Genomic DNA, 24,450 nt, shown 5'->3' on the forward strand with positions numbered 1-24,450 from the left:
AATGAGCAAGAAACCCAAATTTAGGAGGAAGTTTATCTGAATAGAATGGGAAGGGGATGCCAATACAGACATATTAGCAGAGAGTATTGTTCCATTTCTTAGGCTGGAGGTAGTGTCACAGATGTTTGGTTTATTATTATGCATCAGAATGCACATTAAATATTACATTAAGTAAAATCCAAATAGTACATAAAATACAATTTCAATATTAAGAAAAAAACATTTTAAGCACTTCTAAGAAGAAAGATACTTTCATTTTGTTTCTTCCTGAAGCCTCACTAAAATGATTCTCATTTTTTTGTATATTTTTTTATTGGAGTTTGATTTGCCAACATATAACACCCAGTGCTCATCCCATCAAGTGCCCTCTTCAAGGCCTGCCACCCAATAACCCCAACCCCCCGCCCACCTCCCTTTCCACTACCCCTTGTTTGTTTCCCAGAGTCAAGAGTCTCTCATGTTCTGTCCCCCTCACTGATATTTCTCACTCATTTTCTCTCCTTTCCCCTTTAATCCCTTTCACTATTTTTTATATTCCCCAAGTGAATGAAACCATATAATGTTTGTCCTTCTCTGATTGACTTCTTTCACTCAGCATAATACCCTCCAGTTCTATCCACGTCGAAGCAGATAGTGGGTATTTGTCATTTCTAATGGCTGAGTAATATTCCATTGTATACATAAACCACATCTTCTTTATCCATTCATCTTTCGATGGACACTGAGGCTCCTTCCACAGTTTGGCTATTGTGGCCATTGCTGCTGTAAACATCGGGGTGCAGGTGTCCCGGCGTTTCATTGCATCTGTATCTTTGGGGTAAATCCCCAGCAGTGCAATTGCTGGGTCGTAGGGCAGATCTATTTTTAACTCTTTGAGGAACCTCCACACATTTTTCAGAGTGACTGTACCAGTTCACATTCACATTCCCACCAACAGAGTAAGAGGTTTCCCCTTCTCCACATCCTCTCCAACATTTGTTGTTCCCTGTCTTGTTAATTTTCCCCATTCTCACTGGTGTGAGGTGGGATCTCACTGTGGTTTGATTTGAATTTCCCTGATGGCAAGGGATGCAGAACATTTTCTCATGTGCTTGTTGGCCATGTGTATGTCTTCTTTAATGAAATTTCTGTTCACGTCTTTTGCCCATTTCATGATTGGATTGTTTGTTTCTTTGCTGTTGAGTTGAATAAGTTCTTTATAGATCTTGGATAGTAGCCCTTTATCTGATAGGTCATTTGCAAATATCTTCTCCCATTCTGTAGGTTGTCTTTTAGTTTTGTTGACTGTTTCTTTTGCTGTGGAGAAGCTTTTTACCTGATTAAGTCCCAATAGTTCACCTTTGCTTTTGTTTCCCTTACTGTCATGGATGTATCTTGTAAGAAGTTGCTGTGGCCAAGTTCAAAAAGGGTGTTGCCTGTGTTCTCCTCTAGGATTTTGATGGAATCTTGTCTCACATTTAGATCTTTCATCCATTTTGAGTTTATCTTTGTGTATGGTGCAAGAGAGTGGTCTAGTTTCATTCTTCTGCATATGGATGTCCAATTTTCCCAGCACCATTTATTGAAGAGACTGTCCTTTTTCCAGTGGATAGTCTTTCCTGCTTTGTCAAACATTAGTCGACCATAGAGTTGAGGGCCCATTTCTGGGTTCTCAATCCTGTTCCATTGATCTATGTGTCTGTTTTTGTGCCAGTACCACATTGTCTTGATGATCACAGCTTTGTAGTACAACTTGAAATCTGGCATTGTGATGCCCCCGGCTCTGGTTTTCTTTTTCAATACTCCCCTGGCTATTTGGGCTCTTTTCTGATTGCACACAAATCTTAAGATTATTTGTTCCAACACTCTGAAGAAAGTCCATTGTATTTTGATAGGGATTGCATTGAACGTGTAAATTGCCCTGGGTAGCATAGATGGTTTCACAATATTAATTCTTCCAATCCAGGAGCATGGAATATTTTTCCATCTCTTTGTGTCTTCCTCAATTCCTTTGAGAAGCATTCTGCAGATTTTAGAATAAAGATCCTTTACCTCTTTGGTTAGGTTTATTCCTAGGTATCTTATGTTTTTGGATGCAATTGTAAATGGGATTGACTCCTTAATTTCTCTTTCTTCAGTCTCATTGTTAGTGTATAGAAATGCCACTGATTTCTGGGAATTGATTTTGTATCCTGCCACATTGCTGAATTGCTGTATGAGTTCTAGCAATCTTGGGGTGGAGTCTTTTGGGTTTTCTATGTACAGTATCATGTCACCTGCAAAGAGGGAGAGTTTGACTTCTTCTTTGCCAATTTGAATGCCTTTTATTTCTTTTTGTTGCCTGATTGCTGAGGCTAGGACTTCTAGTACTATGTTGAATAGCAGTGGTGAGAGTGGACATCCTGTCTTAGGGGATCCTGATCTTAGGGTGTTCCTGATCTTAGGGGAAAGGCTCTCAGTTTTTCCCCATTGAGAATATTTGCTCTGGGATTTTCATAGATGGCTTTTAAGATGCTGAGGAATGTTCCCTCTATCCCTACACTCTGAACAGTTTTGATCAGGAATGGATGCTGTATTTTGTCAAATGCTTTCTCTGCATCTATTGAGAGGATCATATGGTTCTTGTTTTTTTCTCTTGTTGATGTGATCTATCACATTGATTGTTTTACGAGTGTGAACCAACCTTGCATCCCGGGGATAAATCCCACTTGGTCATGGTGAATAATCTTCTTAATGTATTGTTGGATCCTATTGGCTAGTATCTTGTAGAATTTTTCCATCTGTGTTCATCAAGGATATTGGTCCATAATTCTCCTTTTTGGTGGGGTCTTTGTCTGGTTTTGGAATTGAGGTGATGCTGGCCTCATAAAATGAGTTTGTAAGTATTCCGTCCCTTTCTATCTTTCAGAACAGCTTTAGTAGAATATGTATTGTTTCTTCTTTAAACATTTGATAGAATTCTCCTGGGAAGTCATCTGGACTTGGATTTTTGTGTCTTGGGAGGTTTTTGATGACTGCTCCAATTTCCTCCCTGGTTATTGGCTTGTTCATGTTTTCTAGTTCTTCTTGTTCCAGTTTTGGTAGTTTGTGGTTTTCCAGAAATGCATCCATTTCTTCTAGATTTCCTAATTTATTGGCATATACTCGTTCATAATACATTTTCAAAATCATTTCCTTGGTATTGGTTGTGATCTGTCCTCTTTTCATTCATGATTTTATTAATTTGAGTCTTTTCCCTTTTGTTTTTAATAAGGCTGGCTAATTGTTTATCTTATTAATTCTTTCAAAGAACCAACTCCTGGTTTTGTTGATCTGTTCTACAGTTCTTCTGGTCTCTATTTCATTAAGTTCTGCTTGAATCTTTATTATCTCTCTTCTTCTGCTTGGTGTCGGTTTTATTTGCTGTTCTTTCTCCAGTTCCTTTAGGTGCTAGGTTAGCTTGTGTACTTGAGTTTTTTCCAATTTTTTGAGGTAGGCTTGTATTGCAATGTATTTCCCTCTCAGGACTGCTTTTGCTGTATCCCAAAGATTTTGAATTTTTGTATCTTCATTTTCATTAATTTCCATGAATCTTTTAAATTCTTCTCTAATTTCCTGGTTGACCCATTCGTCTTTTAGTAGGATGCTCTTTAACCTCTATGTGTTTGAGTTTCTTCCAGATTTCTTCTTGTGATTGAGTTCTAGTTTCAAAGCACTGTGGCCTGGAAATATTTAGGGAACAATCCCAATCTTTTGGTACTGGTTGAGACCTGATTTGTGACCCAGTAGGTGGTCCATTCTGGAGAAAGTTCCATGTGCACTTGAGAAGAATGTGTATTCAGTTGCGTTTGGATGTAAAGTTCTGTAAATATCTGTTAAATCCATCTGGTCCAGTGTATCATTTAAAGCCCTTGTTTCTTTGGTGATGTTGTGCTTAGAATATCTGTCATTTGCAGAAAGTGCCATGTTGAAGTCTCCTACTATTAGTGTATTATTATCTAAGCATGCTTTACTTTGGTTATTAATTGATATACTTGGCAGCTCCCACATTAGGGGCATAAATATTCATGATTGTTAGGTCTTCTTGTTGGATAGACCCTTTAAGTATGATATAATGTCCCTCTTCATCTTTTGTTACGGTCTTTGGGATAAACTTTAATTTTTCTGATATGAGGATTGCCACCCCAGCTTTCTTTTGAGGACCATTTGAATGGTAAATGGTTCTCCAACCTTTCATTTATCAGGCTGGAGGTGTCCTTAGGTCTAAAATGAGTCTCTTCACATAGATCAATGGAACAGAATAGAGAATCCAGAGGTGGACCATCAACTTTACGGTCAACTAACATTCGACAAAGCAGGAAAGACTATCCACTGGAAAAAAGACAGTCTCTTCAATAAATGGTGCTGGGAAAATTGGACATCCACATGCAGAAGAATGAAACTAGACCACTCTCTTGCACCATACACAAAGATAAACTCAAAATGGATGAAAGATCTAAATGTGAGACAAGATTCCATCAAAATCCTAGAGGAGAACATAAGCAACACCCTTTTTGAACTTGGCCACAGTAACTGCTTGCAAGATACATCCACGAAGGCAAGAGAAACAAAAGCAAAAATGAACTATTGGGACTCCATCAAGATAAGCAGCTTTTGCACAGCAAAAGATACAGTCAACAAAACTAAAAGACAACCTACAGAATGGGAGAAGATATTTGCAAATGACCTATCAGATAAAGGGCTATTATCCAAGATCTATAAAGAACTTACTCAACTCAACAGCAAAGAAACAAACAATTCAATCATGAAATGGGCAAAAGACATGAAATTTCACAGAGGAAGACATAGACATGGCCAACAAGCACATGAGAAAATGCTCCGCATCACTTGCCATCAGGGAAATACAAATCAAAACCACAGTGAGATACCACCTCACACCAGTGAGAATGGTGAAAATTAACAAGGCAGGAAACCACAAATGTTGGAGAGGATGTGGAGAAAGGGGAACCCTCCTGCACTGTTGGCGGGAATGTGAACTGGTGCAGCCACTCTGGAAAACTGTGTGGAGGTTCCTCAAAGAGTTAAAAATAGATCTGCCCTACGACCCAGCAATTGCACTGCTGGGGATTTACCCCAAAGATACAGATGCAATGAAATGCCGGGACACCTGCACCCCAATGTTTAAGCAGCAATGTCCACAATAGCCAAACTGTGGAAGGAGCCTCGGTGTCCATCAAAAGATGAATGGATAAAGAAGATGTGGTTTATGTATACAATGGAATATTCCTCAGCCATTAGAAATGACAAATACCCACCATCTGCTTCCACGTGGATGGAACTGGAGGGTATTATGCTGAGTGAAATAAGTCAATCGGAGAAGGACAAACATTATACGGTTTCATGCATTTGGGGAATATAAAAAATAGTGACAGGGAATAAAGGGGAAAGAGAGAAAATGAGTGGGAAATATCAGTGAGGGGGACAGAACATGAGAGACTCCTAAGTCTGGAAAATGAACTAGGGTGGTGGAAGGGGAGGTGGGCAGGGGCTGGGGGTGACTGGTTTATGGGCACTGAGGGGGGCACTTGATGGGATGAGCACTGGGTGTTATTCTATATGTTGGCAAATTCAACACCAATAAAAAAGAAATTAAAAAAATAAAATAAAATCTGCAGTGAATAAAAATAAATAAGTAAAATAAATAAAATGAGTCTCTTGTAGACAGCAAATAGATGGGTCTTGCTTTTTTATCCAGTCTGAAACCCTGCGTCTTTTGATAGGATCATTTAGCCCATTTAGCCCATTTACATTCAGAGTAATTATTGAAAGATATGAATTTAGTGTCATTGTAATACCTATTCAGTCTCTATTTTGTAGATTATGTCTTTGGGCTTCCTCTTTCTTTTACAGAGTCCTCCTTAATATTTCTTGCAGAGCTGGTTTGGTGGTCACATATTCTTTCCGTTTCTGCCTATCTTAGAAGCTCTTTATCTCTCCTTCTATTCTGAATGAGAGCCTTGCTGGATATAGTATTCTTGGCTGCATGGTTTTTGCCTTTAGTACCCTGAATATACCCTGCCAGCCCTTTCTGGCCTGCCAGATCTCTGTGGAGAGGTCTGCTGTTAATCTAACATTTCTTCCCCATATAAGTTAAGACTCTCTTGTCTCTCAGTGCTTTAAGGATTCTATCCTTGGAATTTGCAAGTTTCACTATTAAATGCCGAGGTGTTGGATGGTTTTTATTGATTTGGGGGGCGGGGAGCACTTCTCTTATCTCCTAGATCTGAATGCCTGTTTCCCTCCCCAAATTAGGGAAGTTCTCAGCTATGGTTTGTTCAAATATGCTTTCTAGCCCTCTGTCTCTCTCAGCATTTTTTGGAACCCCAATTATATGTAGATTCTTCCTTCTAAGGCTATCATTTATTTCCCTTAACCTTCCTCATGGTATTTTGTTTTTCTTTTTCCTTAGCTTCCTTCCTTGCCATTGACTTGTCTTCTATATCACTCACTCTTTCTTCCACCTCATTAACCCTCGTCGTTAGGACCTCCAGTTTGGATTGCATCTCATTTAATTGATTTTTAATTTCTGTCTGATTATATCTAAATTCTGCAGTCATGAAGTCTCTTGAATCCTTTATGCTTTTTTCCAGAACCACCAGTAGCTTTATAATTGTGCTTCTGAATTGGCTTTCTGACATCGAATTGAAATACATATTCTGTAACTCTGTGACAAAGAGTACTGTTTATGATTCTTTTGTGGTAAATTCTTCTTTCCAGTCTCCCAGTCCACACTGGCCTAGATGCTCCCAGGGCCAGCACAGGTGCTCTGATCTGCACAGCTTGGGGCGGCCTAGTCAGTGCAGAGTGGCTGTATGAGCAGGGTGAGAGTCAAGAATATCAACCACGACCTAAGTAAATTCCATCCTAGATGATTCTGACAAGGTCAGAGACCAGAAAATGGAAAAGAAGATCAGAAAGAAATAAAAGGATCACTAAAGTGAAAAACAAATTTTAAAATAAAGTAGTGAAAAATAAAAGGTCAAGAATCCCAAAGAAGAAAAAAAAAAAAGAAAAAAGGAAGAGAAAAAAGCAAAAGTAAGGACAAAAAAAAAGAAGAAAAAGGAGAAGAAAAAAAGGTGGAGACTGGGAGATGATGGTGGTGAAGAAGTTATAGTGGAGGGAGGATGTAGTCTACCTGAGGGGTCCTAGAGGGTGATCCTCTTGTTTCTGAGTGTATTAAGTTCTGTTTGTTAGAAGATGCTCAGTCCCAAATTTATATAAACCAGCAATAGTTGTAGAAAGCCCCAACATTGACCACCAAAACATAAACGAGATAAAAGAGGGGGGCAGAATGGAATGAAGAGAGAATAATATAATAATATAATATATATATAATATAATAATAATAATAATAATAATAATAATAATATAATCTCACAGAATCAACCAACACGTATACCACTTGGTTCTGGGTGTATGCTGGTCATGTTTTAGAAGGTATTAACTTCTGCCATTGTAGAACAAAATGAGACAGAGAAAACAATACAAAACAAAACAAAACAAAACATATCTCATGTATCTCCCAAAATTAAATTGAATATGTTGAAGAGAATCTAGAAGCGGGAAATATATCTAAGACATATAATTATAGAAATAGGAAAGTCAGAAAGGAAGAAACTTAAAAATGAAGAGGGGGTAAATATTGTAGTGAAGGTGGGAAAAGAGAAAAAAACACTGGAAATTTTTAGTCTGATATAAAAAGAGTTGTACTGGAAAAGGGGGGAAAAATAGAAGGAGTAGGCTCTAGTTTTATATACTATAAACGCCTCTACTTCCCTTGGAGCTTTGCAGTGCTGCTCGGTCCAGAACTTGCTCTTCCCTTGTCCTTCCAGCTGGTCTTCTGGGGGAGGGGCCTGCTTTGCTGCCTCTCAGGTGTGTGCACCTGGGGGAGCTGCCCCGCCCCCCGCTGGGTGCCCGGCTCTGTGGGAGCTGCTTATCCTGTGAGGCTCCTGTTCCCTGGCAGCCCCGCTCCGTCCCAGGCATAGGGTGACACCAGGAGGGACAACAACACTGGTGGCAGCCAGGTCTCCAGCCCTGGAGTCAGCTTCCGCAGTAACTACCGCAGCGCCCAGTGCACACTGGCCTGGATGCTCCGGGGCGGGAGGCGCTGATCTGCACAGCTCGGGGGCACCCTGCGACAGGGGTGTCCTCGCTGTTCTGTGCCCTCCCCGCCTCCACCTGTCCTGGGGGGAGGCAGGATCCTGGGCTGTGCCCCCCGGCGCCCTGCCATCCGGGGCCTGTGCTGCTGGAATCGCGCTCCTGGGCCAGGGCTCCCGGAGGCACAGGGTGCACCCCCTCCGTGGAGCCCCCGCCTGACCCCCGGCTTCTCCCCGAGGCCCGGCTGGGCCCGCTCCAGCCCTTTACCGAGACCGGCCGCGGTGCGTGGTGCGCTCTCCCCGGGGGCACCTCCTCCGTTAGTGCCCCCGGGAGGCTGGAGGCTCCCCCGCCCCTCCTGCGATCCTGCCCCAGTTCCCTGCCAGCGCCTTTCCATCCAGGAAGAATCCGGTGTGGATTTTTAAAGTTCCTGCTTCTCCGGGGCAGGGCTCTCCTGTCCCAGAGGTTCTCACCGCCTTGGCCCAGCTCCTTGTGGGGCCCCTCCCCTACTTGATTCTTTTTTATTTTTATTTTTCCGCCTTCCTACCTTGCTAGAAGTGAAAGCCCGTATCTCTGTAGTGTTCCAGCTGTTCGCTCTTTAAATCTCAGGTCGAATTCGTAGGTGTTCAGGATGGTTTGAAAGTTATCTAGGTGAGTTGGTGGGGCCGGGTGAGGGGAGGCCCCTACTCCTCCTCCATCTTGCCCTGCCCTCCTAAAATGATTTTTATGATATATTTAATGAAGTGAATCAAGCCAGAAGAACAAAGAGGAAAGAAGATAACGAAAATATAGTTGAGTGTGGGGAGGATGCCTCATGGGGTTGTCCAGGGTCTCCTATGCTGGCCCTTCAACCACAGCTCCTCTTAGGGAGGGGTGCTGCTCCCACCCCATTTCCAGTTTCTACTCTGAGAAATATATACCACAACTTTTTAATCATGGGCTTCCTTGTCCTGCCAGGCTATCCTTTAGGGCAGCATAATTTTTTTTTAAAGATTTATTTATGAGAGAGAGAGAGAGAGAGAGAGAGTCAGAGACACAGGCAGAGGGAGAAGCAGGCTCCATGCTGGGACCCCGACAGGGGACTTGATCCCCGGACTCCAGGATCATACCCTGGGCCAAAGGCAGGCGTTAAACCACTGAGCCATCCAGGGATCCCCGACAGTATACTTTTTAAATGGACTCCATACTTCCATGTCTACTGTGGGTTTTGTATTTACACCCAAGGATCCATGCCTTTGTAAACTTTTCAGAGGGAACTTCACTTAGACCTAGACCTCATTTTCTTTCTCAGGACTCAAGCCCCAGTACTTGTTTCCTTTAGCAGTTAAATCCCCTTTCTTACTCCACAAATTCAGGCAAGTGTTCATTGTCTCCTCCTATTATGACAGAGAATTAAAGTTTTGTTCTTTTGAAGCATAAACAGAAGTTTCATAAACACCAGGCACAGTTAAAAGCAGTGCTATCACAATGCAAGCAGAAAGATTAAGCACCATCCAAAGAAGACATACAGATGGCCAACAGACACATGGAAAGGTGTTCAATACCACTATTGGGGGAATACAAATCAAAACCACAGTGAGGTATCACCTCACACCTGTTGGAGTAACTATTATAAAAAGACAAAAGATAGCAAGTATTGGTGAGGATATGGAGAAAAGGGAATCTTTGTGCACTGTGGCTGGGAATGTAAATTTGTCAGCCACTATGAAAAGTAGCACAGAGATTCATCACAAAATTAAAAATACAACTACCATATGATCCAGCAATTCCATTTCTGGGTATTTATCCAAAGGAGATGAAATGATCAAAAAAGATGTATGCACTATTGTATTCATTGCAGCATTATCTTTAATAGTGAAGATATGAAAGCAACCAAGCCTATCAATGGAAGAATAAAGAAAAAGTGGCATGCATACAAAAGGTGATAGCATGCACACCTGCATGCACACATAGAAATATTATTCAACCATAAAAAAGAAGGAAATCTTGCCATTTGCAACAAAGATGGACCTTGAGGGCGTTACGCTAAGTGAAATAAATCAGACAAAGACATATACCATATGATCTCTCCTAAATGCAGAATTTAAAACAAAACTGTGCCCATAGATACAGCAAACAGATTAGTGGTTGCCAGAGGCAGGGGGTGGGAGTGTGTGCAAAATGAATGAAGGAAGTGAAAGGTACAAACTTTGAGTATAAAATAAATAAGTCATGGGATGTAATGTACACCATAGTGGCTATAATACTGTATTGTATATTTGAAAGTTGCTAAGAGAGATCTTAAAAGTCCTCTTCGTAAGAAAAAAATCATAACTATGTAAGATGGCAGATGTTAAGTAGACTTATTGTGGTGATCATTTTGCAATACATACAGAGTCATCAAGTCCTACACCAGAAATATGTTGCATGTCAATTATCTTAAAAACAGGAAGATTAAACACCAATGTGTTTAAGTTAAAACAACTAAGAGAGATAACAAGAAACCTGGGCATATTGTAGTAGAACTGTAAAATACTAAATCAAGAGAAGGATTTAAAGTGCAGCAGAGAGAAGAGAATGATACCCCACAATGAGTAACAAACAAACCAGGCTTCTTAACAGCAAAAATCAAAGTCAGAGAGTAAATGTTAATTTCAAAATATGAAACACCCAATAAAGCTACTTAAACATGTTTTCAGATAAATAATTTTTAAGAGTTTTCTACAACAAAACCTTAATAAAGTAATTTTTAAAGGATTGTATGATTGTGTATAATTGAAAGATGACCTAGAAATAAGTTCTGAGATTTAAAAAAAAGTTAAGAATTTGGCAAATGTAAAAATAATACCAAATTACAGGCTTTGAAAATTGATAACGGCATACTTTGGAGATATTGCAGGTTCAGTTCCAGAATACTGCAATAAAACAAGTCAGATGAATTTTTTGGTTTCCAATGCATATAAAGGTTATGCTTATATTGCAGTCTATTAAGGGTAAAATGTGTCTTAAAAAATGTACAGACCATAATTTAAGAATACTTTGTTAAATACGTATGATCCTTATCATACTTATGATAAGTATGATACCATCAGATAACCATCAGATGATGGTTAAAATTTTAACCATCATCTGAGTGTTCAGTGAGTTGTAATCACTGATCACAGATTGCCATGACAATAATAATGACAAAGTTTGAAATATTCCAAGAATTACCAACATGTGACCCAGAGACATTAAGTGAGCAAATGCTGTTGAAAAAAATGGTGCCTAGAGACGTTCTCAACACAGGGTTGCCACAACCCTTCAATTTTTAAAAAACACAGTAAGTATCTATGAAACACAATAAAATGAAGGACACCTATAAATACTACCCAAAAATTACATGTAAATTGGAAAGGGAGTGATCAAAGATAAAATATCCTAGGGTCCTTGTAATTTGAATAGAGAAGTTTAATATGCTAATTAACTTTAGATTTGCAATTATGTATAACTAAATATTGAAGGTAGTGGGAGTCATCAAGATTGATCATAAAAGATGAAATTTTCTCTTTTATCCTGATCAGTGGGTGACCTTTCTCTCTTCCTTTTTTTTTTCTTAAGATTTTATTTATTTATTCATGAGAGACAGAGAGGGGGGGGGGCAGAGACACAGGCAGAGGGAGAAGCAGGCTCCATGCAGGGAGCCCGATGTAGGACTCGATCCCAGGTCCCCAGGATCAGGCCCTGAGCTGAAGGCAGCACTAAACCACTGAGCCACCTGGGCTGCCCTCTTTCTCTCTTCCTGAATGAGAATTCTTTTTTTTGAGGGGGGGGGCAGGGGCGACTCTGCCAGGGCGCAAACAGAATGAAAATTCTTATAGACCCCAAGACTATTCTTGTCCCCTGTAGGTAAAAATAAAATAAAATAAAAAATAAAAAAAATCCATCAATCTTTAAGACACAAAACTTTGTTTCAACCCAGGAGCAAGCAATTTCTAGCCAATACATTAATCTTTATGGAAAAGTGAGTTTTATTTCCCTTTCTGGAACCAAACTAGATCTTGTTGTAGGCAGACTAACTTTTGGTTGTGAATGAGGGGTACTGGGTTCTTTTTCTTTTTCCTTTTCAGATGTTTCTTCTTCCCTAGATTATGAAGTTACTACTGAATGCTGAGCCCTGGCATCCCCATCCCCTTCCTTGGCTCTCAGAAAACTAGCAGTCAAACCTCACTTTTCAGGCAGGGCATTAGAAGAATCTCCTCTGAGGAATCTGATTAGAGGAAAGACTTAAAGATATTCACATTTAGGGGAACCCTCCCACCTGAGAGTCCTCTCAGATTACCCCCAGTAAAGTCCGCTGTTGACCAGCACCAACCTCATGCTCAGTGCTTCTACATTTCAAGTACCCCACTCTTAAATAAAACAAACAGGATCCCAAACATCTGAGATTTTTTTTTTTTTTAGAAAATATCAAGCCCCTAATGTAAAATGCAGCTGACAGAAAGCCAAGAAGAAAAAGTTTAAATAACATCCTACCGATATCCTGATATCCCACCATATCTTCAGAAATAACAGCAAATATTCATCAATAAAACATGTATACGATCCAAAAAGGGGTAGATTTCTGAAAAACCAATCAGAGCTCTTAGATATTAAAGTTTAGCAGTGGGGCACCTGGCTGTCAGTAGAGAATGCAACTCTTGATCTCAGGGTCGTGAGATTCATACTGTGCATAGAGCCTACTTAAGGGGAAAAAAAAAAAGTTTAGCAGAAATTTAAGTCTCACAGAAGAGTTAGAAAATAGTTTAGGGAAACTAGAAAGTAGAGCAAAAAGACAAAGATAGATATATTTAAAATTAGACCAACAGTCCATGCATTCCAACATCCAAATAATAGGAATTCTAGAATGAAAGAATAAGGTACATTTAGGGAAGTAAGGCATTAAAATTGAAAAACGTCATAGGCTCAAGGGGCATGTTGTTTCAGATCAAGGGCACCTATCAATATCCAGAACAATAAATGAAAACAGAGGCTGCCATACAGGGGACCACAGACCAGAAGGAAAGATAGCAAGGAAACTCCAGAGCCAGGGGGAACAGAAGGGGCTCAAATGTCTAGGTGATGTTCAGCCGCACAGTGGGGGCTCTGAGTCAGAGAGCTCAGTAGAACAGCAGAGACTGAGGTCTCTCACACCACTGGGGTTTAGCTTACTTATGACTAGCAGAAGGTAAGTGCCATTTTACATGGTACACAAAGTAGGCAGGCTACATGGGAGTTAGGCTATGTGATCTTTAGTCCTCATTTAACCCTGGCCTTTGGTAAATCTCCTAGGTATTCAAACACTGATTTTTCAGTTTGTTGGTTCATTCATGTATTTATTCATTCATTCGTTAGGCATTTGTTCTTTTAATATAAGCACTTACTCAAATGAGGAACAGGAGTGTGAACAGGCAGATAGGATTCTTTCCTTCATGGTTCTTACAGTTCTATAGGCAATAAAGGTGACTGCATCATAGTACAACAGGTGCCAGGATTAAGTACTACAGAATGTCAAGACAACTTATACTGTAAGGATGAAAGTCAAGGACTCTTCAATGATAATAAAGTCTAAGCTTTAAAAATTCAGGATAGGGAGCAATGTGGCCTTGGGGTTGGAAGGTAAGCAATGTCTTAAACAGGAAATACCTCCTAAACCATGTGAATGAAATGAGAATTCTGGGAAGATATCCCAAGTACACAGAGAAGCTACTGGATGGGTGTCAGCAGAATTACATGAGAAGATTACTCAACTCACAGTGTGAAAAATGAATTGGAAGGAGGCCATACAGAGTCAGGGAGACTTGTAAGGGAGCCAGTATAGTAGTTCTCAGGAACAATATGATGTCCCGAGTTAGGATAAAGGTGTTAGGAATGAGTGCTCTGAAAAGATGCAAAGAAACTTTGTGTAGGGCAGCCCAGGTGGCTCAGTGGTTTAGCACCGCCTTCGGCCCAGGGCGTGATCCTGGAGACCTGGGATCGAGTCCCACGTCGGGCTCCCTGCATGGAGCCTGCTTCTCCCTTTGCCTGTGTCTCTGTCTCTCTCTCTCTCTCTCTCTCTCTGTCTCTCATGAATAAATAAATTAAGTCTTAAAAAAAACTGTGTAAATTCAGTGGAGCTTCAGACAGACTCAACAGAGCTTTGTGAGTTCTATCAACAGGTCTCAACAGATACAAGTGGGGGAGGAGGAGGTGAGTCAGGAATGGTTAGACTTCCATTGCTTCCCTTTTCACCGAGCTGACTCTCCAATAGTATTTTAAGCCAAAGTAGATTTTTATTTCCCTCATGCTGACAGTAGTAGTAGAATTGTCCACATAGGATGATCTTAACATCTGCCTTACAGAATAGGCTATTTATTTTGAGAGAGAGAGAGGAAGAAACGGAGAGAAGGGGAGGAAGGAGGAGAGGGAGAATCTTAAGCAGGCTCCATGCTCAGCACAGAGCCCCAAGGTGAGACTCCGTCTTACAATCCTGAGCCAAAATCAAGAGTCTAACACTTAACCAACTGAGCTACCCAGGCACTCCCAGAATAGCCATTTTAAATCAGAAAAGAAGTGTGGCTAGAAAAAGAAAACAAAACCTAAACTAGCACAAGGAGGGAAATAATAAAGATTAGAGCAGAAATAAATGATATAGAAACTAAAAAAGTACAATATATCAGTGAAACAAGGAGCTGGTTCTTTGAAAGAAATCAGTAAAATTGACAAATCTCTAACCAGACTTACTGAAAAAGAAACACAGAGCAGCCCATGTGGCTCAGCGGTTTAGCCTTCAGCCCAGGGCCTGATCCTGGAGACCCGGGATCGAGTCCCACATCAGGCTCCCTGCATGGAGCCTGCTTTTCCCTCTGCCCGTGTCTCTGCCTCTCTCTCTCTCTCTCTGTCTCTCATGAATAAATAAATAAAAAATTTTTGAAAAATAAAAAAACACAGAACTCAAAATCATGAATGAGTGGAGAAATAACACCAAACACTACAGAAAATAAGTATGATCAATTTGGAGTATATTACATTGCCCCTTTATTTTAACATAAAATCTCAAGTAGATATTTAGATATTTTAATATTATTTAATTATCAAAACAAAGTATTGAGCATCCTAAATATAATCACATATTTTAGAACCAAGGGATACATTAAAGGTACCTAATTTTGATATTCTCACTAAACAGGTGAAGAAACTCGTGCCCAGGAACAGAATTGCATTTGCCCTAGGTACATCAAGAAGAGAATAGGTCCATAATTCAGGTTCCTCAATCTGTTTCATCCCATTTGTTTCACTCCATCTAGCAGAATTCAAGAGATCAGAGGCCCTGAAATCTTCCTTCTGGGCTTAAATCCAGGCTCTTCCACTTTCTAGCTTTATAATTTAGTTAAAGTTATAAAAAAAAATACTTTTGAGGCCTAAATTTCCTCAAATTAAAACAAAGAAGATTGTAATACCTATACCTCATCTGATTGTTACAAAGTTTAAATGAGATAATATATGTAAAAGTAATTAGGGCAGTGACTCCACATAGGCGACATCAGCAACTGTTAGCTCTTCCAATCATCATTTAAAGTGTTAGCATTATCTTTTATTATCTCAATTACTCTTCATTAGAGTCTCCTAGAGATAGTTCAATTATTTCACTTACCCCCTGCCTCCTCTCAAAGTCTCAGTGAATTAGAACAAATAGATATAGATATTCTGCATGGAACTCTGTAATTCAAACTTTTTTTCTATGCCCTGACTTTAGCCATTTTTCATGAAGCTCTCCATAGCCTCTTCCTATTTCAAGACTTGTGACTGCTCATAGTTTTTCAGTGACATTTACCCTCTGTGTTTCCCTCTCCTCCCATCTGCAATTTACAGTTTAATATTGTATCATCATATCTGGTATGTTTCTTTTTTTAAAAAAAGATTTATTTATTTATTCAGAGAGAGAGAGAGAAAGAAAGAGAGAGTCAGAGACACAGGCAGAGGAAGAAGCAGGCTCCATGCAGGAAGCCCAATGTGGGACTCCATCCAGGGTCTCCAGGATCACACCCCAGGCTGCAGGCGGCGCTGCTGGGCCACCGGGGCTGCCCTCTGGTATGTTTCTAATTGGTCTTCTTCTACAAAAAGAGTAGGAGTTCTAGAGACAATGACCACTTTTTATCCTTTAATTATCTCCTCTATGGCATTCTTCTCTCTCCAAAAGCTCTGTATATTAATGAAGATCCCAAGTCATTCTGATGAATAAATTAAGAAATTCAGAGTGTTGACTTGCTGCTGATTCTGCTATTTTCCTAACATACTTCTCCAAGGTTAGGACTCTGCTGTAGTCCAAACACTTGTTCCAGGTCCAAAACATTGGAATGTTTTTCTTATGTAGCACAATACAGAAGGGATTTTGATTGATTTAGTTTGCATGAATCTTTTGGTGGTGGATTTTGTTCTATGAAAAGACATTTTCTCTATGTCCACTAGATGGAACCCACATCACTACACTGATCTGGGAGAAAAGGGTGGAAAAATTTGACTACAATAAAAAGGAGTAGAAGTAACAATAGCATCCAACCTATTAGCTGTAGTGCCATATCTATGACAGAGAGGAGGCGATTGTGAGGACATACGTCTGCAATTTAATACAAATAAAAAATGCTCCACCATTTTTAATAAAATTAAATCTACTTATACCATATAATTCAAGCAATCCTGCTCCTTGGTTCTCACACGAATGAGCTGACAATTTGTATGCACACACAAAAGACCTGCACATCAATGTTTATAGCAACTTTATTACTAATTACCAAAACTTGGAAGCCACCAAGATGTCCTTCGGTATGCGATAAACTGTGGTAACAACACATAACAGAATATTATTTAGCAGTAACAAGAAATAAGCAATCAAGCCATGAAAAAAACATGGAGGAAACAAATGCATATTATTGAGAGAAAGAACTCAATCTGTAAAGGCAACATACTGTATGATTGCCAATATAGGATGTTCCAAAAAAGACAAAATTATAGAGATAGAAAAAATGTTAGTTGTTGCCAGGGCTTAAGGAAGAGGGAAGGATTTCTAGGCAGAGCACAAAGGATTTTTAGGGCAGTGAAACTATTCTGTATACTACAATAGAAATATCATACATTTGTCAAAGCCCACAGAATGTGTAACATCATGAGTGAACCCTAATGTCAACTGTGGATGTTGGGTGGCAATAACGCCTCAATGATAATGTGTTACATTGGGGCAGATGTTCATAGCAGGAGAAGGAGGCTATACATGTGTTGGGGAAGGGGTATCTGGGAACGTTCAGTTATCCCTTTCAGACAAGATAATCTTTGAATATTTATACATGTGATACGCGTTAGGAAAGTTTAGAGCTCCAAAAGCAGATATGTTAGGGGAGAATGATCCTAATCCTGAGGGACCTGGGACTTTATGGTTTCCTCAGAAAATGTGAGCAGTTAAAAGTTGAAGGAGGATTTAACCAAGCAGAGGGGTCATTTGACAAAAAACCCAAAGCCAAGTACATTTTTCTCTAATCTTATTTTACACTAAAACCAGGGTTTTAAAAACATTTGTATACTGCTTAATCTAGTACTTTGGTCTCGGTTTCTAAGTATTGTTCTCCATTCCTTTAAGTGCTAATTCCTAATTCCAGGGTGGGTTACAAAAAGTACAAGAGGAGCCTCCTGACAGCTTGTGCCAGAAAGGAAACAGTCTAGTACACAAACAGAGGAGCCAACCCCAAGGAGCTATCATTGACCAAGTTTGCAACAACCTGAACTTTAAGGAAAATGATGGCAATGGATTAAAAAAAAAAATTGGGGGTCTCTAATAGCACCTGAGGGGAAGAAAAGGGAAAGTTCTTCTTTTTTAAGAAATTGACAGGTAATCACTGTAGCCGAAAATAGGGGGAAAATTACCATTTTTCAATTTCCAAACTAGTCACAATTCAGCTACAGTTCCCTCATGGATACATAAAAACTGTGGGTCAAAATATATTTGGGGACAGAATGTTCACGAAACCCTAATTATTATCCCCCAAATACTTATTTCAACCAGAAAAATACACCTTTACAACAGAGATGCCCAGCAGTTACCTTTTTTAAAAATTTTTTTAACTAAAAAGAAATCTTCTTAATCTCTCTACCTTCTTAATCAAGTGATCAAAGTTGGCATCAGAGTGTTATAATCTGCCTTCTAAGGTCTTCAAAACATTAACATCCTGAAAAATAAAACATTTAGTTTTAGGAGCACTGTTCTAGAAGACAAGAACCTCCAGTGAAATAACCACCAAATAGAACCTTGGCTGGATCCTGGGTTGAAAAATAATCATATAAAAATCATGAAGAGGACCATTAAAGCAAGCTGAACATAAAGAATATTAGCTCTACAGAATCACGAGCTTCCTCTGTGGTGTTTATGGTAGCGCGGTTATAGTGAAAAGGTGATGTTTTGGTGATACACACAGAAAAGCTGTGAAGGGCACCCGTGATACAACATTCAAATATTAACAACTGGTGAATTGTCCAGAAGGATGTTTGGATATCCAGTGAGCTATTCTTTCAGTGTGTCTGCAGGTTTGGTTTGGAATCTAAGGAGAAAAGGCTAGGAAGGCTGAATATAAATACGACCACTTCCCACAGAGAAGGAAGGAGGAAGGCAGAGGGGGAGGAGAAAGAGATGGAGAAACCCTACAGAGTACTGTGTTACATGTCCTCCCTCTTAAATCTCACAAGGACCCTGAGCTGAGGAGGCACATTATCACCATCTCTACTCCAGAGATGAACAAACAAAAACTTCAGACAACACAGCCTGGATGGGACACAGCTGTGACTCAAAATAGGGGTTTATTCTTTCCCCTCCATCTGAAATAGCTCAACTGACATTTCCAAGGAGTAAAACTCTTCGTCCTTCCCTTCCCTTTGGTTTCTTCCTATGAGAAACATGGACACAAACATCAAAAGTTGATAGCTGAATGGGGATAGAATATAAGTCAACAAACTTTTATCATCAACAGAGTCCTATAACATACTCTTCAGTTATGTGTATTTAGCACATCCCTAAATAACAGACACGGAGAAATGCTCTTGAACCCTGATTAAAATACTGTTATTTTCCATCACCGTGACGTAAGTGTGCAGAGAGGTTTCCAAAAAGAGTTCAAACAGTTTACTGCTTATAATATCCATCTTCTTTTGTAAATGTGAATCTATAATGGCTAGCTGGATTTATACAATTTGGGATGGATTCCCGTTTTGTTTATGTTATAAAGGATAGTGCTCTGCTCTGCACTCTATATAAAAGTCTGAGCCTGGAACATGGATTTATGAAGCCTTGAGCATAAGTCCTCATGCTCACGTGATCCTAAGCAAGTTACTGCCCTCCCTTGGGCTGCAAAAGGAAGAGGTTGAAGATGCTAATCTTAGATTCTCTTTAGTGCTAAAATCCTGTGCGTCTGAGCCTTTAGCATACATTTTGGTTTTCCACTGACCAACTCAGAATTCAGTTTGAGTATTGGTCTGACTCAATATACATTTCTCCATTACATATTTAAATAAAGTATCCATTAATGTAATTTATTTTAGACAGGTTTCACTAAACACGGCTTTTTTTTTTTTAGCTGAAGTTAGCTCAGAGTCCACTAGATGGCAATCTTGCCCATTTTTCTTCCAAGACCTGCAAGGCCCCCTTCAACATTTCCAGAACACGCGCTACTTGTCACAGAGGGCTCTGCTCCAGCTATTGTGGATTCACAGTACAATAACCCCTCTGAGAACTCAGTGCCATCCACTTTATTTTTTTAAATCAATAATCAGCATATAAAAATTCTCCTTTTACATCTAATATACAGCACTACCCTTTCAATTACAGTTAAATACTTAATAATATTCATTGAGAAAGAAAAATCAGTAGGGAAATCTAAGTGCCTCTAGTGCTTATCCTGTCTATACTTCTTTAATTTCCACTCATAATGATTTGCTGGTGAACTCTGAAGAATCCCTAGTTTTTCCTCTTAAAGCCCTCACAGAGCTGGAAAACAGAGATGCTAACAGCACCAACAGGCGGTTGAAAGGGACATTTAACTTGGGATAGAAAGTAGGTTAAAATCCTCCAGCACTGAAGCCCCGCCTGGCTTAGTTGGTAGAGCATGCAACTCTTGATCTCGGGGTTTGAATTTGAGCCCACAAGGGTATGAAGTTTACTTGAAAAAAAGAATCCTCTGGCATTGCATAGGAGTACATAGCTCTGCCACTTTCAGACTAGAAGACTGAACAGGTTCAACCTCCTGAACCACAGCAATCCTTCTCTGTAAAAATAGGTATAATTAAAAAAAAATAGGTATAATTAGATACCTAACTGATGTTACTTAATTCTCATAAAAATCCTGTAAGTTCTTAGAACAGTGCCTGGAAAAAACCCAAGTGCTCAATCAACAATAATTACTACTGCTGTTCCTGCTCCTATTCCTACTTTAAAAAAAAAGTTTCATAATTATAATCATTGTTTGAGCTAATCATAATATTGCTAATCATATGACTGGCCTAATAACTATTAAAGTAGTACTAGGATGACAATTAGTGACCTCATCTACCTCTAACAGCCCCATTAGATAAATATACAATTATTCACACCTAAGGATAAACTAATGCTCAGGCAAATCTAGTAACATGGTCTAGTCACACAGCTTTAGGAGATAGAGCTAGAATTCTAATATAAGCTCTCTGACCATAGAGCCAGGACTTCACCCCGTAGACCACAACTAAATGATAGGTTATAACCCTATTGTGTAGAGAAGACAGAGAGTGTGACCTCCAATTCATAGTCCTACAGTTTCAGGGGCTTGTTGAGGTAATATACAATGTTAAGTGCACACCTGCTACTAGATATCTAGTCCTTTCACTCTTAACAGAGTGGCTTTTATATTAAACCAGCAGTGCTTAAAGTGTGCAAACTGATTTGACTATTAAACTCTTTTGCTGGGATCCCTGGGTGGCGCAGCGGTTTAGCGCCTGCCTTTGGCCCAGGGCACGATCCTGGAGACCCGGGATCGAATCCCACGTTGGGCTCCCGGTGCATGGAGCCTGCTTCTCCCTCTGTCCAAATCCAAAACTGCTCTAAAAAAAAATAAATAAACTCTTTTGCCAAACAAGATCTTGCATGCTCCACGTTCTATGGTATACACTTGTGATATAATTCCATATGCTGATGCTTCTCTTAAAACAATACTGAACTCTGTCAGTGTAACTGGTACATTGATCACCACAGAATTCTGGGGTGATTATTGCTGACACCCCAAAACCCTGCTGAACATTTACATAAATAGTAATAGGGTGGTGATTTCATTCTATCCAGCCTCTTGACTGCAGCCTCAGAAGTAAGACCGAATGCAACACAGTCGATGGAAATCTCAAGACGGCAAAGCCAGTGAAAATAGTGTGTTGGGATAAGTATTCAGAATTGGTGTTGACTATATTAAAATTCATTTCAGTGGTACTGAATCATTAAATCACAAATGCTCAGACCAGGAAATCTGCTCAATGTATTCTTCTCTCACAGAAGAGGTGTTCTCTCAGTAAGCCAGAAAGATGCTATAGTCAACATTTTCTTTAAAAAGCCAGGAATCAGATTTGCCAGGTTATGTGAATATCAAAAAAAATTTTCATAGTACACTTGTACAGCCAGGAAGTGCATTGCTACTTAATCTAAAATTTCTTGCTTAGAATTTTGAGTCTTTGGTGAAAATAGGAAACGTTTCCATTCCTTCCCTATGCACTTACTTCCATGTATGTATCATTCCACTCACCCCTCTCAGCTCTTTCTCTCCTTTCCATCTTTGCTGTCAGCTGTGGCTGCATGTCATCTAGTCCTTGATCTGTGTCATAGGCAGTGGAGAGGGATCAGAGGCAATTACAAGTGATTGCCATCTTTACTGGTGCTACCTCAATAACATCATACAAGGAGCTCCAATTTACATCCATGGAAACCTTCTTCCCCCTTCTTCACACATTATACCCATATCTGCTCCAAAGCTTCTTTTCTGCCCCAACTCACTCTCAATCTCACTGAAACTTTTGCCAAATCAAGCTCCTTCACGACTGTATTCTTTTGCCCCTGTTCTTGCATTTCCAACAAATTAGTTTCTTCTATCCCTGGTTGTTTTCCTCTCCCTGATTCACTCTGTATACTCCAACTGCTTCTCTTTCCATATCTACCTCCTTTCCCAAAACAGATTACTGAGACCTCAGGAAGAGCTCAGATACTGAGCTGCCAAAGACAAAATTCTCTGTTCTTAGTGAAGAGCTTCTAAAATCTTGCAATTTCCTGTGATAGGAAAGATAAAAGTGCCATTTGTTAGGTTAACAAATGACTTTTGGAAATCCCTTAGATAACTAAGGGCTTAGCTGTCCTTATGTCTCTTTGAACCAAAAAAGTAACATCAATTTGAATATGCTTCCTCTGTCTTTCCTACTCCAAATTGAGTGTACTTCTCCATTAATCTTTCTTATTTTTATCTTCTTTCTTACCTCCTCCATGATTCCATAGCTTTTTAACCCCATTTCCTCCACCAGCCCCCTGATAGTCTCTCTCTGTACTGCCTGCCTATTCCTCAGGCTTGCTTATGGTTCCCAAAAGCACAGCTAAAGATGTTCAAGGTCCAGAGAAATAGGCTGACTCATCCTCAAAATGTGAAAGAAAGGAAAGAATGAAGGAAAGACAGAAGGTAGGATGGATCTTTTGGTAAAGGAGCTAATGCAACCTTCAACATGCAAAAATATGCCTTATGTCCTCATTGTTTTCAAAGTACAGAAAAAATTTTGAACAAAAGAATGTTTTTTCAGTACTCCACTTTTTGCTAAGAAATGCATCTCTTGAGATTTGAAGCAAATGGGCTTACAAGACACAGTCTGAGTATCGATATCTTTTCCATCCCACCCTGCACAGTTGCCTAGTAACATCTAAGTGAGTATTACCAGCTGTACTGTAAATCCATTTGGTCTGACCCACCTTCACAGTATTGTAACTCTTCTCCTAGGAGATTCAGACCTTGGGCTAGCAACAGTTCTGATCCAGTTATTAAATACCTCCTTTGCAAGTGAAGATGATAAAAAATTCTCACACAGTACAAAGAAATCATGTCACTATCAGCTCAGGAAGATAAGGGTGGGTTGAAGCATTACCGCCAAACTCATTTAAACTGAGTTACTAGCTTTATCTCAAGCAACTACTCTTTGAGGATTTATAGGAAAAACAACTTTAAACAACTGTATAAAAGAAAGTGAAGCTGATGACCCATTATTCTGACCTTATATTTTACTGATGAGGACAATGATGTTCCAGTAGGAAAAGTGGTGTGTCCAATAGCACACAAAATAAAGTCAGTGATGGCAGTAGAGAATAATGTCTCTATTCCACTGCATCAGCTTGCTTAAGACCATCTCCCTCAGCTTACTAGTGAGTGTTCTGGGAGGAAGGCAAAAAAGAAAACAATTTCTTGATTAAAGATTTTGAAGAAGTATGGGAAAAATGAAGTTAACTCTAGAGCTCTCAGAATAAATTAATCTGCACTGTGAATCTCCAAATGGAAATCTACTGGATCTGTTCCCTGCACTTATTTGGCCACAGAGCAATCCTCTCTGCATCTTCTTTTAATAACATCTTCTTGACCCAGTAATCTGTGAAGTGTGCCTTCCAACCATATGTAACAATGTATCCCCTTTTGATGAAATTGACCAAACCTATCCACCATTTCCCCTTTGTCCTTTCAGAATGGGTTGTCCACAGGCAGACACTTTATGAGATTTGGTCACTTGAGCAGTCGTTAGTGTGGTACCTACACCACATAATGGAATCTCTCTGTCTCTACTGTAACTTCTTTTCTCCAAGCCACTGTCTTCTCTTGACTGATTTTTTTCCCCCTAAGATCTGACTGGTTCTACTTTTGATCCTCTGAAACACATTTTTTTTTTAACATTTATTTATTCATGAGAGACACAGAGAGTGAGAGAGAGAGAGAGAGTAAGAAAGAGAGAAAGAGATAGAGAGAGAAAGAGAGAGGAGGAGCAGGCTCCTTGCAGGGAGCCTGACATAGGCCTGGATTCGGGGACCCCAGGATCATGCCCTGAGCCAAAGGCAAACAATCAGCTGCTGAGCCACCCAGGCGGCCTGAAACACATTCTCTACTCATTAACCACTGTGGGATTTTCCAAATCTAAACCACAGCGGTTACTCCCTGCTTTAAATCACTTCCCCCTAGGGCTTCCCAAGATCTTCATTGGGACTCAGGTTTGGTGATCAAATTCCTACTCTTTTTCTGACCTCATCTTCTACCAACCTTCCTTTTGTTTGTATTGCCACAATCAACTTGT

General features: G+C 39.8%; 1 long non-coding RNA gene across 8 annotated transcripts in view; it reads right to left on the bottom strand.

The window, feature by feature from the left end:
* LOC112651429 (uncharacterized) overlaps positions 1 to 24,450 on the bottom strand; it is a 146,227-nt gene that overhangs the window by 101,074 nt on the left and 20,703 nt on the right. The window contains exons 1-3 of one of the 8 annotated variants that reach the window (XR_007410299.1): positions 13,494 to 13,651; positions 12,607 to 12,694; positions 8,660 to 8,824 (exon numbers count right to left, since the gene is read on the bottom strand). The exons of 6 other annotated variants lie outside the window; for them this stretch is intronic. This is a non-coding gene — a long non-coding RNA (uncharacterized LOC112651429). Of the gene's footprint in view, positions 1 to 8,659; positions 8,825 to 12,606; positions 12,695 to 13,493; positions 13,652 to 24,450 lie in introns of those variants that run through there. One more of the 8 variants, XR_007410296.1, reaches the window with a different exon arrangement.

This window comes from Canis lupus, chromosome 4 (genome assembly GCF_003254725.2).
Source record: "Canis lupus dingo isolate Sandy chromosome 4, ASM325472v2, whole genome shotgun sequence".
In the NCBI taxonomy this organism is placed as follows: Eukaryota; Metazoa; Chordata; class Mammalia; order Carnivora; family Canidae; genus Canis; species Canis lupus.